The following is a 19,472-nucleotide window of genomic DNA, read 5'->3' on the forward strand; positions in this document are numbered from 1 at the left end:
GGCCTCTGTTGTATCATCCACCTGGTTTTTTATTTAAATCTTTATATTCTCTGCATTAGTGTAATACTTCATACACAGTAGCAATTAATTCAGCAACTACTTATTGGAAGGTTACTAGTTACTCTGTGAGTAGGGTTACCACTTTTAGCAAATAAAAATACAGAGTAGCCCTGGCCGGTTGGCTCAGCGGTAGAGCGTCGGCCTGGCGTGCAGGGGATCCGGGTTCGATTCCCGGCCAGGGCACATAGGAGAAGCACCTATTTGCTTCTCCACCCCGTCCCCTCCTGCCTCTCTGTCTCTCTCTTCCCCTCCCGCAGCCGAGGCTCCAGTGGAGCAAAGATGGCCCGGGCGCTGGGGATGGCTCCTTGGCCTCTGCCCCAGGCGCTAGAGTGGCTCTGGTCGCGGCAGAGCGACTCCCCGGAGGGGCAGAGAATCGCCCCCTGGTGGGCAGAGTGTCGCCCCTGGTGGGCGTGCCGGGTGGATCCCGGTCGGGCACATGTGGGAGTCTGTCTGACTGTCTCTCCCTGTTTCCAGCTTCAGAAAAATACAAAAAAAAAAAAAAAAAAAAAAATACAGAGCACCCACTTAGATTTGAGTTTCTGATAAACCATGAATATCATTTTAGTATAAAGTATGTCCTGAAACTTCATGAAAACCCCACTATGAGGTGTTGCAGATGTGCTGCAAAGGTCTAAGTGTCATAGTCCAGTGAGGGGGCAGATATAGTCCCTGAAACATGGGACAGCAGGTACAGTGACAGAGGGCTTCTTGGGTGCTCATTTCAGGCTTAAACAAACCCAGTCTTTTAAACTTTCACCATAAGACATGTCTCCTCTCCTTTCATTGTTTTCTGAACCTTCTCAAATTTCAGCTGTGAGTTTTGTAAGTTACAGAAGCGAGCACAAATGGACGTACCATCCTCCCGCTGGCACAGGGCCTGACCGTGTCCTCTCCACTTGCCACATGGCTCTTCAGCTTCCCTGGTAGGCTCCCTGTGTGAGCAGCAGCACCGCGCTGGCCACTAGTGCAGCTCGCGGTCCACTAAGGCGCCATGATCTTTTCTGACCACCATGCTTTTGACAAAGCTAGTTTCTGTCTCTCATATTCTAAGGCTGTGTGATGTTATATCCTGTGAGAGTTACTTTGTACGCTTCGCAATTGAACTTCATCCTTTTAATATCCTCTTCATCATGCTAGGCATATGTTTTTTGGTTTGTTTGTTTTTAACTTGGAAAACTGGTTTATTTCTACTGGTGATGACTATTCTTGGCGGAAGACTTAACAGGTATTAAGAATTTATAGCTCCCAGAACACATATTTTAGTGAGTCATTTTAATATACCCTTTTAATGCTGTCTACATTATCAAACCCCATGGCTCCCTCCCACCAGGCAGATGTCTTGACAGGGAGTATGGCCTGAGCACTAAAATGTTCTCATAAAACTTGAGTGGCATTGCTTTCTCTTCCTGCATTCAGTAACCAGAAATGCTATTGCCAAGCTGCTTTTGCTTCTTTGTCCTCCACACCTTATCTGTAGGAGAATGTTGGGAAGACAAGGGTCAAAGACAAGTTGGCAGCAAGAGGTGCCTTTAAGTATATAAGCAGTGGTTTCATTGTGGCTATATGTGGGGCCAGCTGGCTTCTTGGGGTACCAGGGGGACCACTCTGTGAAGTGTGTGATTTTCTGGCCATTGTGCTGTACATCAGAAACTAGTATAAAATGATATTGAGTGTGGACTATTGTCAGGGACCGAAAAATCAACAAGATTTTAGAGTTATTTCTGAGGGACAGAGGTTCTGGGAACTGGCTGCTGCTCAGCCCCCCACCTCACTAAGTTGCAAAAGGCTGTGCTTCGATATTCGCCCTGCCCCCTGTGTTCCCCGGAAAGACCGGAAGGAAGTTACTTCTTTGTGTAAGCTTGGGATGTCTGAGTATGGTGGGGGTTTTCTACATGTGGCGGAATTCTCGAGTTGCCTTGGAAACTATGCTAATTTCCACTTTGCCCTGTAAATAAAGAAGGATGTGTTTCTGGGGGTGGCCATGTTTTGTGGTTTTGCTAGGGTGGTAATTTACTCCAGACCCCATCTTTTATGTCTTTAATTCTTTGTATCTATTTTCTCCAATTCTGTACCATTCCTACTTGGGACCTGAATATACTCGTCACTGCTGGCCCGCGGTAGACTATGATTAAAAAATAAAAAAAATATCAGTGGTAGAATGTCAGCCCACCAAGTGGATATCCCAGTTCAATTCTGGTCAAGGCACGTAGGAGAAGTGACCATATACTTCTCCACCCTCCCCATTCTTTCTTTCTCTCTCTCTCTCTCTCTTTCTCTCTTTCTCTCTTCTTCTCCCACAGCCATAGCTCAATTAGTTTGAGTACATCAGCCCCAAGTGCTGAGGATGGCTCCGTGGAGCCTCCACCTCAGGTGCTAAAAATCGTTTGGTTGCCAGCATGGCCCCAGATGGGCAGAGCATCAGCCCCAGATGGGGGTTGCCGAGTGGGTGGGTCCTGGTCAGGGCTCATGTGGGAGTCTATCTCTTTATCTCCCCCTCCTCTCACTTGGAAAAGAAAAATAAAAAAATAAAATAAATGTTTTGATGTTTAATTCTGTTTCCCAAATGGCTAGCTAACCAATTCAATTTAGTATTATAGGCAAAATTAAAGAGCAAATTTTCCATCCATCATCTAAGTTACTAAAGGAAACAAGGCCTTTCCCTGTGCGTTTTGCAAAGTTCTCCATATCCCCAACTCAGGCTAGCCATGTCTACCTCCTCACCCAGTGTCCCTCCTGCCTACTTAGAGAGGCCTCTTACTTGATGAAAAGAAACTTCTTTCTTTACATCTGACTTTGACATTGCTTAGAGACTTTTTCTCATTCTGTTAATTGGCCCCTGATTTAAAATTATAAAATAACTACTTTATAACCCACTGACAAAGAAAACATGACACACATACTTGAAACCATTAAAAGGACCCAGTAGCCTGGTGTCTTAAAAGAATCATCTCATTGCTCACTAAGGAAGCCTTTGAATAATGTCCTACTAGGTAGCTGAGAAAATATCCCTATTATAGTATGCATATTTCCCTCTCTGTCTACCTAGACAAAGATTTTAAAAATATAAGTGTGAAATAGACTCACCTAGATTATTTTCCAAAATATACTGCTCACAAAAATTAGGGAATATTTTATTGCTTCATATTCATCTTTAAGTACCCCTAATTTTTGTGAACAGTGTATGTGTTGCAATTTATAGGCAAGCTGCTATCCTGCCAGTAATTCTCTCTCTTCAGCCATTTGCTTATTCTAGAAAAATGATCTTTTCCAAGCCTGAGATGAAACAAACCCTGGTTTTTGTTTTAAGTGGAAAAATACATTTGCATATGCTTATCAGGTGCCAACTTGAAGTTGGTCCTGACAACTGAAAACTCACCTCACACCAAGCTGATGGGGGCTGGCTGTGAAGAGAAAGGGCCCTATAGGTGGTATGTTATTGGGGACAAGAGTTTCCATAGAACAGTGACACTGTGTTCCTACAAGACTGTCTGAGCTCAGGACTTCCTGTAGGAGGGTAAAGAAGAGGGCACAAGGCTTATGGTGAAAGTTCAAGCATCAGCTCTAAACTCTGGAAGAGACCCTAAAATAGCTTTATCTCACACTATTTTTCCCTTTTATTTTTACATTCATGGAAATTATGTTATATGGTGTTACATGCTAATATTTAACATATTTACAATGTTTATTTGTTTCTCCCTGCTAGCTTATAACCTCCACGGGGAGAAGAATTTCTGTCTCTGTTTCTTGATGTATCCACCCACAGTGACTACAATAGACTCTGGCAAATATAGGTGCTCAAACATGTGGTAAAGAGTGAATTAGTGAATCATCTATTCAATGAATGAATAAATGAATGGATGAGAAGAGAGTTATGTAATTCATGTAGTGTACATAGTATAAGCCAACACCTTTCTTTATTAGCCATTTGAATTTGACAAACAGTGAGAGATAGTTTCATAGTTAATAGGTGGGGGGAGAAAAAGAGAAGGTAATATAATAAGAAATATTTGTATTTTTTTTTCTTTTTTTTTTTCTGAAGCTGGAAACGGGGAGAGACAGTCAGACAGACTCCCTCATGCGCCCGACCGGGATCCACCCGGCACGCCCACCAGGGGGCGAAGCTCTGCCCACCAGGGGGCGATGCTCTGCCCCTCCGGGGCGTCGCTCTGCCGCGACCAGAGCCACTCTAGCGCCTGGGGCAGAGGCCAAGGAGCCATCCCCAGTGCCCGGGCCATCTTTGCTCCAATGGAGCCTTGGCTGCGGGAGGGGAAGAGAGAGACAGAGAGGAAGGAGGGGGGGTGGAGAAGCAAATAGGTGCTTCTCCTATGTGCCCTGGCCGGGAATTGAACCCGGGTCCCCCGCATGCCAGGCCGACGCTCTACCACTGAGCCAACTGGCCAGGGCCAGAAATATTTGACGTTCATAGTCTCAGATAAAATATGCTCATCAGTGGTTTCTACTATTAAATCGTCTCTAAATCATGCCGGTATTTAGAAAGAATATGGAGTAAAAGGGGTGTCCGTGTGCCAGGATGGAAGGAGACTTGACTTGGGGTGGTGAACACACTGTACAATGTATAGATGATGTATTATAGAATTGTACACCTGGAACCTGTATTGTTTTATTAACTAGTGCCAACCCAGTAAATTCAATAAAAACAGGTAGCCAATCCTGAAATAACTATTATAGTGCCACTATAATTTTGCACTTTCAGAGGGGAAAGGAGATTAATGTTGATAAAACAAGCTTATATAAAGGGATGATTAAAAGTAAAAATAGTTTCAAAGATTTTCCTGGAATAAGTACATATTAAACACAATCTAACCATCTACTGTATAATATTTTGTGTCTAAATGCCTGCATAGCAGTCACATTCTAGTATCATCATGCATAGCAGGTGCTCATTGAATATGTCTGAATTTTTCCTAAAGAGGAATGTGAATTAATGTCATCTAGAATGATTTTCAACAGAAGGATTGAGGGTATAAGGGCTTTTGGACGTAACCCTCAGTCAACAGGAAAAATGAAATTCCATTCCTCTACTAATAGGGTTATTGATCTTCTACTTTTGTAGCAATCACCTTATAATAATCGTGTTAGGGTTGAAATTGGAGTCCCATCAAGAATGACTTGGGCACATTGGGCTTCCATGATCCCAGAAGGACTGGGGTGTGGAAGCATCTGCATTCCCTTGCTGTTGACTTTGGTGCAGTGCCTGCTGCTGAGTGGGCACTCAGTACGTGTGTGGTGACCAGATGAAGGAGGAGATCGAGGGGACAGGAACAGAGAATGTCTGGTCTCAGGAAGCCAGTGAACTAACTGCCCTGCCTCTGCTTTCTGCTGCTTATAGGGAGGAATTTGTTCAATCGGCTTTCTCAGACTGCTTCAGTCTGCTTGGAGACATAGTGGGAATTCACCATAAAAAATATGCTAAAGTTTGTTGAGGGAATGCTGTGTCAAGGTTAAATAAGTTTTTCCCCACCAATGGACTTGTCAGAGTCATCTCCTGTGAGGGTCCATTGTGAACCCCAGAAGGGGATGCAATGTGCACAGTGGGATTCCTAAGTCTCCCTCTGACTTGTGACATTCTGTAAACTGGAGTGCCCCCCATAGGGCTGACTTTATTAACCAAAGCAAGCAGTTCTGCTGTGCTGTAAATAGGTCACAATGTGACCAAGGGTTCACATGCTGGCATGGCCCTTTCTCAGGGAGGAATTGGCTGATCCGATCAATTGCCAGGGAAGCAGACATGTACCTGTCGTGCCAACATGCTTTTCCCTGGGTCCTCACTCAGCCTGGGCCCTGCTGGGCACAGACCTTTGGCAGTCCTACCCCAACTCCAGCTTCACGTCTCTGGAGAGATAGCCACTGTGGTAAGAACCTCAGGATATCATGCTAACAGCTGGGGCACCCTACATACAGAAACCATGGTAGTAACCTTCTGTATTCTCCCCTAAACATAAGCTGTTGGGGCTTGTGATAAAGTTCTGGAATCTCAATTTTCACAGTGAAGCCATCTGTACCCTTTAATTAAAATCCTCCTCTAAAGCCATTCTCCTTGATAGTACTCACAGCTTTTATAGACTACCCGTGACCATCCCTGTTCTCTCGCGGTCAGTGTGGAACAGAGTGGCATGGAATGGCGTGGATGGCAGCCACACATCTGTGTGACAGTCTCACCTAAGGGTAGGCTGAGCCGGCACAGCCAAGGCCATCTGTCACGCACAGAATGACTGAAGGATGAAACTCCGGTGCCTGAGTTCTTAAGCCTGTTTCATTCCATCTCCTTGTTATCATAATTATCTCCAACTCTGTCACATTTTTAGTGCCAAAGAAATATTCATATGCTTTGTCAAGTCCTAAATTTGACAAGCTCTTTTAGGATCCCAGATCTGATATATTTTTCAAAGGGAAAATGGAGAAGGTGCCAGTAAAGATGTCCTCAGCTGGCATGAAGACACGTTAACTCCTTATTCACCAGGGGTGCCAAAATAGTACCGAGTCTGAGAAATACTGACGCTCAACTCTGTTGTGTGCTGCATGAGAATAAATTAACCAGTAAGGAGGGTACCTTGAATTATTTTGAGTATAATAAATGTATCTACATTTGTGCTATTAAATTCATTCATTCATTCATATTGAGAGCCTACCAAGTGCCAGATACTGCTCTAGGCACTAGAAAGACAACAGTAAAGAAAACAAAGATCTTGTCCTTCGTATCACTTACATTCTAAAAGAGGTGGGAGGAATAAAATAAGCTAAAAAGGCAATTCTATACAATATTAGAAGGTGTTAACTGCAGCAGAAAATAATAAAGCAGAGAGAGGAGATAGTGAGTGTTGGCAAAGGAGTTGCAACTGTAAATCATGTGGCCACAGAGGCCTCGTGAGAAAACCATCAAGTCTCAGCTGAAGTTAGTAAGGAAGCGGTAGGTATTGGGGGCTTTCTGAGCAGAGGGAAGAGCAGATGGAGACAGGAACCTGCCTGTTGTTTCCCTGGAGCTATGAGGAGGCCAGGGGAGCTGCTGAGGGGCAGAGAAAGGAGAGGAGTATGAGATGAGATGGTGGAGATGAGCTTGACTCTGCCCCTTCCTCTCCTGCCTTCTTCTGAATTGGATTCTGCCAAGGCTTCCCTTTGGGTGTCATTTTCATATATTCCTCCCATGATATTCTCCCTGAAAACAGGCCAGACCCTTAGTCATTTCCCAGTGCATGCCCCACTCCAGCCTCTCTGTTCTTCAAGCCTATGCTTGAGCTGCATAACAAGACGTAGTGTTGTGGTGTGCACCTCCCACCTTTGCACCTCTGACCGTTCAGTGTGCTCTACAGCAGGGGTCGGGAACCTTTTTGGCTGAGAGAGCTAGGAACGCCACATATTTTAAAATGTAATTCCATGACAGCCATACAACCACCCGTGTACATTACGCATTATCCAATAAAAATTTGGTGTTGTCCCAGAGGACAGCTGTGATTGGCTCCAGCCACCCGCAACCATGAACATGAGCGGTAGGAAATGAATGGATTGTAATACATGAGAATGTTTCATATTTTTAACATTATTTTTTTATTAAAGATTTGTCTGTGAGCCAGATGCAGCCATCAAAAGAGCCACATCTGGCTCTCAATGAGCCATAGGTTCCAAACCCCTGCTCTACAGTTTGGCTTCTCTCTATGCACCAGCTGTGACCCATGTATGAACATTCTTTTCGGCTACAGTGAAGACACAGTGCTTGGCTCCCTCTGCATCTTAGCTTATCCCACTACTCCCGCCCTGAGTGCCCTGCCCCCACCTCTGCTTGCATAATCACCATCAGTCTGTGGGAGGCAGCCTGACTCTGCTTCCTTTCTGCAGTCTCCCCATCACCATCCCCCCATAGTGATCTCTGCTCCCTCTAGACTTCCATTGCCTGCACTTCCCTTACATCCCGTTTGGAACTTGGCACTCTCATTTAATCGTAGGATTTTTCTATTCCACATATGGTGGTTGATCATCTGTTCTATATATACAGAACTCTGTGATGTGTTTTACAGTGAAGTGTGAGGACCCTGCATTTGAATCCTTGCTCTGCTAGCTTGTAGCTGAATGGCCTTGTTCAAATTCCATACCTCTCTGTGCATCAGCTGCCTTGTCTGTTAAATCAAGGTAATAACACCTCTTCCATAGGGTTAATGGGAAGATTAATGTGTTACTTAATGCGTGGTACATTAACACAGAAGTGCTAGCTGCTGCTGTCGTTCTATTATCATTGTCATTTCCAACAGAATTGTACTTAGGGATTATATCTGTTGCCTCATTTCCTTTCAGAAATTCATTTCAGAGCTCAGTGACTTATGCATGGATTATACCCATTAAATGTATGTTGATGGTGATACTTTATGGCCAGACATAAAGTATTTGCAAACACCTATGACTTGAGGGTACAGGTTATGTCATAGTAAAGTCAATATAGGAATAAAACAACTTGCTCTACTAGCTCAGCGACCAGCCTCAGCTTGCATGAACTGTGATGCCATTATCTGACTCTATGAAATATTTTAGGAAATATTTATTAAGGCCTGTGTATCTGTAAGAAATAATTGCTTTACTATGAAGAAAACTGATAATAAACTACATTCCAGTTCTTCTACTATGAAGAACTGATGTTTTATTTTCTACAAGCTCTTGTCTTGGCCACAGCAGGAAAGGTAGTGACAGGAGAAGAGGAGGTTCCATCCCTCTGTCACCTCTTCTCCTCTGGAGCCTGTGAGAGGAACCCCAGCCTCACTCGCCTCTCTGAGAGGTGAGGGCTCCTTCCCCAGCAGCACAGCGTCCAGAATGGTGAAGACGCACTCGCTGGGCTTCGCACAGCCCAGTACAGGTTTCTTCACACGCAGACTTGGCTGTGCCTGCCCCTGGGGTCAACCAGAGCACTAGTATGAATAGTAAGAGACAAACGAGCTGAAATGACTAGGGAATGTAGTGCTCACTCTATGGGTCACTCACTTTCTGGCGGTAACAAAATGGCATCAGGTTCCCCAGGGCCCCAGGAAGAAAACTGAGTTAATTTGAGCAATGTTATTTTATACCTGTATCTTATAAATATATCCAGCAATTGTTTTCACAACTTAGTCATCTACTTTGAATGGATTTGAACAATATTCTCTCCCAAAAATAATATATAATGAAATGTAAAGTAATTAATTTTCCTCCCACCTCCACCCCTCATTATAACACTCATGAAAGTGAAGAGTCCGACTTTCTAATCTGTGGCTGTAGCCGCAGCCAGGCTGTTCCATGGGCAGGGTCCTGGGTGCCCATCCTGGGCACCAGCTTTTTAAATGGAGGATTTGTAATAAAATGGTATATCTTATTTCTCCTTTTCTAACATAGTTGAAATTCAGTTTCAAAGTTTCTTAAGTCACTCAGTTAATATCTGGTGGAGCTCGGATTTGAGCTTAGATCTTTTGAGCCCTCTCCTTGTATTTATTTACTGATAATGATAAGTTTTATCATTAAATTGCCCTTTCTATGTAAGCACAGACTACCTCCTTTTAGCCATCTGTTCTGAATATTTATGGCCATGGAACAGTGAGGAAGATCCTGCCTTCAAAAAGTCTGCTTTTTGTGTCCTGGTCTAACCTTCTTCTTCCCCCTTTGGGCAAATGAAAGATCATGACAGGAGAGGAGGGAGGCCGCCTCCTCCAGCCACTGCCTCCTGTCTTCAGACATTGCTCAGTCTGAAGTCACTCACACATACCTACTTCATCCTAGTTAGGCTGTAGAATATTATTATGGGATGACTGAGTAGCAGACAGAATAATAAGAGTTACTGTACCTCCTTTATAGTTAATGGGAAAATTGAGGAGATCTAATGAGAAAAGGAATGAAAAACATGATTCATTATGGGATGGGGGGGACATATGACCCAGCACTCCCACTCCTGGCTGTTACCTTAAAGAAATGAGGATTTATGTTCACACAAAAACCCACAATGAATGTTATATCTGCTCTAGTTATATTTACCCCAAACTGAAAGTAACCTATGTGTCCTCCCATGAGTAAACAGATAAACTGATACATTCACACATTGGAGTTCAACTCAGCAATCAAAGGGAACGACCTGTGGATCCATGCAGAACGTGGATGCGTCTCACGGGCATTATAAGTGAAAAAGTCCATTTCCAAAGGTCACACACTGTGTGACTCCACTTATATGACGTTCTGGAAAAGACAAAACTGTGGGGCTAAACAACAGATCACCGGTTGCCAGAGGTTAAAGGTCAGGGGAAGGTGACTGTAAGCCCAGGAGAGTTTTGGGGGTGATGGGATTGTTCTGTGTGCAACTATGGTGTGGGCACAAGATTCTATACATGGTTAATGGGGAGTTAGTGTTTAATATATACATCGACTCAGTCAGGGACAATGCAGAGTCCTGCAGATGGTGGCCCAGCAGCGTGAATGTACTGAATGCCACTGAGCTGTATGCCTCGAAATATTTAACATGGCAAATTTTACATTATCTTTATTTTTATCACAATGTAAATGAATGGGAGAATAAGTAGAATAACAAAATTCAGAGAACTGTACATAAAAATAGTCAATAATTTAAAAGTGTCATGAAAACAGAGGGGACTAATGGGGATGGTAAGAATAGGGAGAGTGCTGGGTGGCTCAAACAGGGTCGTCCAGAATCCTGAGCTTCAGCCACCTGCTCATAATTGGTAGCACAGGCAGAAAGCGGAACTCACATCCCAAGCTGAGAATGAAGTAGCATTTGGGCGCAGATTCTTTTTGTGATTCAAATGTAAAAGCAGGAGTAATGTAATGAATATTAATGTATTGCATTGTCAAGCTTTGAAGACAAAAGCCCCCAGATTCTGTGTCTCATGCGGATGGACCCTGCAAACAGGATGTAGAATATCTGACTCTACAAGGTCATAGCTCCAATTTGTCCTAATCTGCATGGGCTATTGGGCTCTGACTGAGTGAGAAGAGCCTTTTTTCCAAGGGACCATCTCCCCAGGAGGCCACCTCTGGTCCTCTGCTTTCGTTTGTGTGCTGTCAGTCACAGGATCTACCTTCGATTAACCTCCTTAGAGCCAGTACAAAGGCCTGGATGCCATCAGTAGTTAGGGGAGTTTTTGTTCAGTTTTCAGAACTGATTCTTTCTCCAGGCTCTTTTTAACACACACGCAAAAAACAAACAAACAAGCAAACAAAAAAAAAACCACTCAACACTGTCAGAATCCTTCAGTTGCTTCTGATAATAATGAGATGATGATAATGACAACATTAATAGTAATGATAATGATAGCAATAATAGCTAATATAGTGAGTGTACTTATGTGCCAAGCTCTGTGCTAACACTTTGCCCAGATTAACTAGTTGAATACTATGAACCTTATTAGGTAGGTACTGTTATTAGTCCGTTGTACAAATGTGGCAGTTGGGGCCCAGAGAAGTTAAATGAGTTGCTTCAGGTCACACAGCTATCAAGCAGTGGAGCTGGAGGTTTGGCCCCAGAGGCCCTGCTGCTTCTTATCCCCTCCAGCACAAATTCTCAACCTCTTTGTACAGAATTGAACTCCCTTGTGATCCAGGCCCTGCCCACTCCTCGGCCATGGCAACCTCATCAAGCTCTTGCAATGACAAGCTCTCATGGTCTCTGGGCACGCCCAGATTCCTGCCCTGTCCTGTCTGTACAGACTCTTGACTCCATCTAGAAACCTCTTTGCTCCTCTTGTCTAGTTGGAAAACTCTTCTTTCACATCTTAGCCTCTGTGACCCTGTCAGGACAGCACCCTTGGCTCTGTGCACCCACTGCTGCATGGGCACATTGCTCCTTTGCACCGATGACATTGCTCACTGCACCCTGGCCACTCCAAGCTTGTCCGCTTGTCAGGCCCTTGTGTTTGCTGTCCCCCGGGTCCCATACATACCCCCCAATCTTTGCACATCTGGTTCCTTCTCGTCATTCGGTTCTCTGTACAGATGTTACTTTCTCAGAGAAACCTTTTCAGGACAGCGAGTCTAATCACTCTCCATTCTGTATAATAGCTGTTTGCATTTCTTCATGGTGCTTCCTTTTCACTATTTGAAGTCATCTGGCTTCCAGTTATCTATTGCTACACAGTGAACTACTCTGGCACTTAGTGGCTTAAAGCGAGAAACCACTCGTTGTATTCCACAATTTTGCAGGTTAGGTCAGATGTTTGGGCAAAATTTGACTGAGTGATTCTTCTCTTTCACGTGGTACCTGTTGAGGTCACTCAGTACTCAGCTGGTGGCTGGGCTGAGCCAAAAGGTCCAAGATGGCTTTACTCTAATGTCTGGAGCCCTGGCTGGAAGGGCTGGGAGGCTAGGCTCAGGTGGGGCTATAGACAGAAGCCCTACAGGTAGTGACTTAGCATGGTGGCCTTGGGGTTGCTGGACTTCTTAGAGAGCGGACTGCTTCCCTCAGGGTGAGGTTCCAAGTGGCACAGGTGGAAACTTCAAAGCTTCCTGTGACCAAACCTCAGAAGTCTCGGTTTCTTCTGCACAGGCTATTGGTCAAACAAGTCACCAAGGCCAGGGCAGAATTAAGGAGCGATGACACAGACCTTGCCTCTTGATGTGAGGAGGGACAAAGACTGTGACTGACTTTAGTCCACTACATTAAAATTTTAAAACTTGAAAAAAACAGGCTTATCTGTATCCCTTATTTATAATGTGAATTCCCTAAAGGCAGGACTTTGTTCTGTAATACTGCGCCCTCAGCACCCAGAAAAGTACCTGCACAGGATTGATGCCAGTAGATACTTGCAGATGTTTGGATGGACTGAAGAATAAATCAATGGTAAATGAATTAATAAAAAACTAAAAGAATAAAAAAAAATGAATGACTGTTTAGATCTCTGACACTCTGGTATGGAAACTTCTTAAAAACGGATTCTGATTGTTTTTCATCTTGTGTCCTCAGTTCCTGATACAGTCATCTACACTAATAGATGCTTGGCAAATGTTTGCCAAACGAATTAATGCATTTTAATTATTACAGTTAAAGGAGATAATATGACTTATTCCCAGCACATACATAGGTGTTGAATTAATAATGCTTATACGTAGGAAAAGCAGCTTATATATTTATTTAATAAATGAAATGAAATGGACCTGATTCCCACTTCCTTGACTTCTTCCCCTCTTCCTTTCTCTCAGTAAGAGGCTGTGTCAGTCTCTCTAGGAAGAAGGCAGCAGCTCTAACAGCCCAGAGCCCTCCGGCCTGATCATCTTTTTGGGGGTGAAGCAGGGACCTTTAATCCTGGCATCTTTCTCCTTGCATGACTACCAGGACTGATTCACTCTTCGGTCATTGAGATGGGGGTTGGGACGGTAATCAAAAGCTCACATCAGAGGTTTGGATTCTGACTCCCTACTGATGTCCGGGAGGATCAATGAGATTACAATTCTCTTAATATTCTGGCATTGTTTTGCCCTTGTGCTTACAGTAAGTGCTGAAAGCCACGTGTTGGATACAGAGGGAGAGTGGGGGTTGGTGTTTGATAAACCATTAATCCCGAGTAAGCAGAGGTAGGACTCGTGGGCTGGCAGCTGCGCCTGCAGTGGGAAGGCTCAGCTCCTGGGGTCAAGTCCTCCACATCACCACATGGCCTCAAACAATTTACTTGGCCTCGTTAGAGCTTCAGTATTCCCCTCTGTGAAATGGGACTGATCCATCAGTTACTTTCCTTTTTGTGTTTTTATTTCCTTATCTAAATCTGTGGTTTTTTATAATCCTAATCTGGGTGACTCCAAAAAAAGATTCCAAGTATAGGTCTACTGGAAAGTTCTGTCCATTTCTATCACAAGTTTTGACACATAAGCACATGTTTATTTGGCGCACGTGTGCCTCTCTACTTTTATCACTTAATGTATACATACTGATGTAGCAAATTAACTAAAACAAAGTTGATTCACATTAGTCTTATGTGTGAAGCCATAGTGTACCCATGGCTACTGATAAAGTTCATTTACGCCACTGTAATTTTTACGAATTTCAACAAGAAAGAAATGCTACAGAAGCATGTCTGTCGCATCCACCATATTTCCCGGACTTAGCACCCTCCGACTATCACTTGTTTTTGTCCTTACAAAATATTTTGAAGGGCAAAAATATTTAAAAATGAAGAAGATATCAAACAAGCACTGGTTCAATTTTTTGCATCAAAAGATAAAACATTTTTCAAAAATAGGATATACAAATTGCCCTCACGCTGGCAAGAAATCATTAATAATAATGGCAATTATATTATTTAATAAAGTTTATTGACGGTAAAAAAAATTTGTATTTTGTTTTATTCCAAAAATGGACAGAACTTTCCGGTAGACCTTATATAAGGAAGTCTTATTTTGGCCACAAGTAATAATAAGGTGTACTGTATCTGAGTTTCAGTTTTATATAACGCATGTGAATGAAATTATATGGTTCTCAGATCTTCTTGCCTGACTTATTTGGCTTAACGTGATAATCTCAAAGGCCACCCATGTTGTATCAAATGTAAGTATTTCATAATTTCTTATGGCTGAGTAGCATTCCATCATATATATGTACCGCATCGTCCTTATCCAATCATCTACAAAGGACACTTGGGTTGTTCCTATGCCTTGGCTACTGTGAATCATGCTGCTGTGAACAGAAGGCTGTATATATATTTGTGAATAAATGTTTTCAAATTTTTCAGGTAGATATCCAGAAGAGGGGTTGCTGGGTTGTATAGTAGCTCTATTCTTCATTTTTTGAAGAACCACCGTACTGTTCTCCATAGTGGCTGTGTCAGCGTACATTCTCTTCCTTCTCCACAACCTCCCAATACTTGTCAGTACTGGTTTTTCTGATAATATGAGGTGATATGTCATTGTAATGTTGATTTATATTTCCCTAATAGAAGCTGAGCATCTTTACATATATTTGTGGGAAGACAGAGGGAAGAGGGATGGGGGTACTGAAGGGTAAAAGGGACCAGATATATGGTGACAGAAGGTGCTTTGACTTTGAGTTGTGGACACACAATGTAACATACAGATTGTGTATCCTAAAAATATACACATGAAAGCTATACAATCTTATTAACCAATGTCACCCCAATAAATGTAATAAAGTAAAATAAAAAGTATTATATAAAATTCTTATTTTAAAATCAGACTTGAGCTTTTTAATAAACTGCTGGTCTTCTTGGTGTATTGCATTTCAAAGTGTTTTTAAAAATGATTTCTTGGGGTCTTCCCTGCTAAATGGATTTTAAGACTTCTGCTTCTTGACAGTACTAAATTTTTGTCCTTCCCAAAGCCCCAGAGAGCATTGATTGCCTCTTAGGTTAAAGAAGTGCCATATAATGCCTCACGGCTTGGGGTGAGTTTTATTGCAGGGCATTTATCGGAAGCATCAAGGTATTTGGAAGATTATTTTTAAACGCCTATGTTGTATTTAAACCTCACCAACGGGGACAAGAATTTTCAAAGAAAAAGGCAGGCTCACTTCTGCTTCTGCTTTGACTAATTCTGGGGCAATGGTCCCTGCTGGTCCCCAGATTGGCCTAGTTTAAGGAACAAATTAGAGAACAAGAGTTTTCAATCTTAAGGAACATTGCCTAACATAAGACAATTTTAGAGATTAGAACTTCATTCTTAGAAAAGCAGTTAATAATTTTGAGACTCTAACATGTGCCAAATATTATGATAAGTGGTTTTCTATCTATCTTATTCATTAAAAATAATACTTCCAGGAAAATGGGGCCCATGTTCACACAGCTGATACAGGGCTGGAATTCACAAGTCTAATTCATTTGCCTTCAAGACCAGTGTTTTCCATAGGACTATGCCCGCCATTTACCAGTGCTGACTGGTTTCTCTGGTTGTTTTCTTATGGAAGGTGCTTTAACTATAAGTCTTCTTAAGTTCTTATTTAATTCCTTTAGTTTTTTAATTGCTTTTATTTATTTCAAATATTTTCTCCCAATCACTGGCTTGTCCTGTTTGGTTTTTTTTTCTTTGTAGTATGTTTTATTGTTTGCAATTATTTTGTATTTGTCTGATATACTACCTCAGGGTCTCAGACAAAAGTGAAATTTGAAGTTTAAAACCTAGTTTAGAATATCTTAATGTATGCACTTCATAGAACCACAACATGCATTTTTTTAAAAAAGCATTTGATCTTAATTACAGTGCTTTCCTTTGTGTTCATTTTAAGTATAATGAAATCAATGCCATACACCTGAGGGAAAATGTATCAAACAGTGTTATTAAAGAAGCAACAAAAAAAAAAAAGAAAGAAAAGAAGCAACAGCACCTTTTGAGTTAGTAAGACTTTTTAAAGACTTATTGATGTTTTAAAAATTGTTTCAAACATAGTCATACTTTCCTTAAAAAAAGAAAAAAAGCTGGAACTTTGCATTGAGTTTACTGATCTTTTCTGAACTGGACTCAATATGTTATTCTATTTTAATAAAGCCTATTTTCAGGGCTGACAGTGGTGCACTGGGATTCTCTCAACTATGAATGAAGCAGCCTGGTTTGGACTAGATACTGACTTTTCAGCTTGGATAATCTGGGGCTTGTGTGCTATGACGGCTTGTCTATTCATGAGCCTGTGTTTTTCAAAGAGAAACTCTTAATTTGATGAAGTCCAGTTTATCCTGTGTGTGTGGACTGTGCTTTTGACATGTTGTATTCAAGAAATCACTGTGTATCTCAAGGTTACAAAGATTTTTCTCCTAAAAATGTTATAATTCTCAGATTTATATTTAGGTATACAATCCACTTTGAGTTAATTTCTATATATTTTGTGAGATGTGGAATGAAGTCTTTTTTTTTTTTGCATATTGACATCTAATTATTTTGACTTTCGTTGAAGACTATTCTCTCTCCACTGAATTACATTTGCAATATATTATATATGTGTTAGTCTGTTGGTGGGCCTTCTATTCTGTTACAATTATCTCTTTACTATTTTTATTATAAAGTCACACTTTCATGTACTGTAATAAGTCATAAACTCAGGTAATATAAGTCCTTCAACTTGTTTTTCTTTTTCAAAGTTTTCTTGTCTAATTGAGGTCCTTTATCCTTTCTTTAGCTTTAAGTTATTTAGGCATACAGTTATAAAACAGTACCTAGAAATTTAAACATAACTTAAAATTCAAAGTTACTAAAGAGTCGTATGGAAACCTTCCATACTCTAGCTTCACCAAGGAGTGAGGCAGTCTGGGTACCAGATTTCATTTGGTCAATCAGAAATTGTTCATATACCTTAAATGGATTGCCAATTAAAAAAAAAAAAAAAAAAACTCGAATATAACAGTTTATACCAGAATTGGATTGTACGTGATTTCAAGCTTCATTGATGTTTCAGAAGATACTTTGGGCCCTAGAGTAACTTAGTCACTATGAGCATTGGTGGTCATCGTCCTCGCAAAGTGGAGAATTGCTGATTAAAGGGAGTTTATCTGCCTGCTATGGTATCTATTCTACTTTTGACTTGGAAGATACCTTTTTTCAAACATAGTAAGTGTTATAATTGACAATATGCATAACATTTTGGTATCTGTCTCTTCCAATAAAGCATGTCCCTGTTCCTCTAAACTTGCTATCTGCTAGAGACAGTGAGGAGTACTAGTAATTAAGCCAACTGATCCCTGATAATGTTAGCCATCACTGCCACTAAGCAAATACTTGTTCTCTTTGGGCCTCAGTATCTTCATTTGTAAAATCAAAGGTTTAGACTAGTTAACTGTTAAGTGGCTCATCCAACTCCAAAAATTCTTTTGCTCTTTTGTAATGTCTTCATTCACTTAAAAGTCAAAATCCTAATTAAAGAAAAATTCTTAATAGCAAAAAGCACTGTGGTAAATTAGACTGGGAGCTTTTTAAGTCAGAAAGTAATGACCTTTGATGCATCACAGATTGCCTAATACCACTGCAGGACTCTACTTTGACTGTGGCCAACTCTGAGCAATTAAGATGGCATTTATTATTCCTAGTACTGTGACAGGTTGTGGTCCATGAACCCCCATATTTTGAGAAGCTCTTGAACTTCACAGATCAAGGAAAGGAGAGAGAATGGCTCTAAGAAAATGGCTCTAAGCCCAGGCTACTCCAAAGGTTCAGAATACTCCTGAGTTGGCAGATTATATTTTAAAATGTATCTCCAAAGTACATAGATTGAGACCAAGAAAACTTGAAAAAATATCTACATTGTTTTCTATGCCAAAGCGTAACAAAGCTATTCTGGTCATATTTTATCTGTTCATTGTTATACTAATAGAATGAAAAGCTTGCAGAACATTAAGTTTACTAGGGAATACAGAGGGTAAATATGAATTAAAATAATAAAAGAAACACTTATTGAGCATGTTTGTTGAGCACTTATTCTTTACAAGGTGCTGTGTGAAGAATTTATTACACATTAAATCATTTAATCCACCTAACAATCTTGAAAATTTGACATTATTGTCTCCTTACAAATGAGAGGAGGGTGCACAGATATTTTGTGTTTCTTACACAAGGTCACACAGTAGTAATTGGCAGAGATGATCATCAGTCTGCATCTGTCTCAATCATAGAGCTTAAATTTTTAGTGACTGCATCAGAAACTAGCTCTCATAACTTAGCTCATTTAGAGGATAATTGAATTTGGAGTATGAACTACAATGATCTAAACCAAGAACACCAAGTACTGATGGGTCACTTTTGGGTAGACTTAATGGAAGAAAGAACTCAGTGAAGGTTTCCTGAGAAATTGCTTTGAGTTCCATTTTGAGATGAAGAACACGAAGTGGCCTGGAGAGAAAGGCGAGTTCACGCTGAGAGGACAGGCTACAAAATACAAATGAACAAATGATGTGATCAGGGAGCAACATACAGACTTAGTCACTGCAGGACAATAGCCAGAAATAGAGCTGATGTCACAGGGTGAAAATCCAAGAGATTTCACTTTATTATGATAGGTACTAAAGAGCCAACCTTAGTTCTTAAGCAAGGGAAGGAACCTAATTAAATCTCTATTTGATTTTAAAATCTATCCTACAACTTATGCAGGATAAATATGAGCTTTAAATGCAGCAGGAAAAGTCAAGAAAAAATTTCTTAGCAAAACATACCTGATACCCATCAAATTATTTTTAGGAGTATGATGTAGCTCACCGCATCAAGGTCCTGTGGCCTTTGCAGTGCAATGACAATATATTTAGACCCCTAAATAAGAGGCCTGGAAACAGATTTTACACAAATTTCAGAAATAAGGGTGACCAGTGAACCACGGTTAAACTAACAACATGTTTCTCTTACCATTGGTACTGTGCAGTATGCACAAATGGAGCACACAAGAGTTATAGATTAAAGCCAGGGTTAGGCAGACAGAAAGCTCTCACCAATATGTATTAAATTGAGTAGAATTAAAGTCC

General features: G+C 41.3%; 1 protein-coding gene across 2 annotated transcripts in view; it reads left to right on the top strand.

Moving 5' to 3' along the window:
• Positions 1–19,472, top strand: part of GRIN2B (glutamate ionotropic receptor NMDA type subunit 2B) — a 442,385-nt gene that overhangs the window by 410,605 nt on the left and 12,308 nt on the right. The gene's annotated exons all lie outside the window — the stretch shown is intronic.

This window comes from Saccopteryx leptura, chromosome 1 (assembly GCF_036850995.1).
Source record: "Saccopteryx leptura isolate mSacLep1 chromosome 1, mSacLep1_pri_phased_curated, whole genome shotgun sequence".
NCBI lineage: Eukaryota > Metazoa > Chordata > Mammalia > Chiroptera > Emballonuridae > Saccopteryx > Saccopteryx leptura.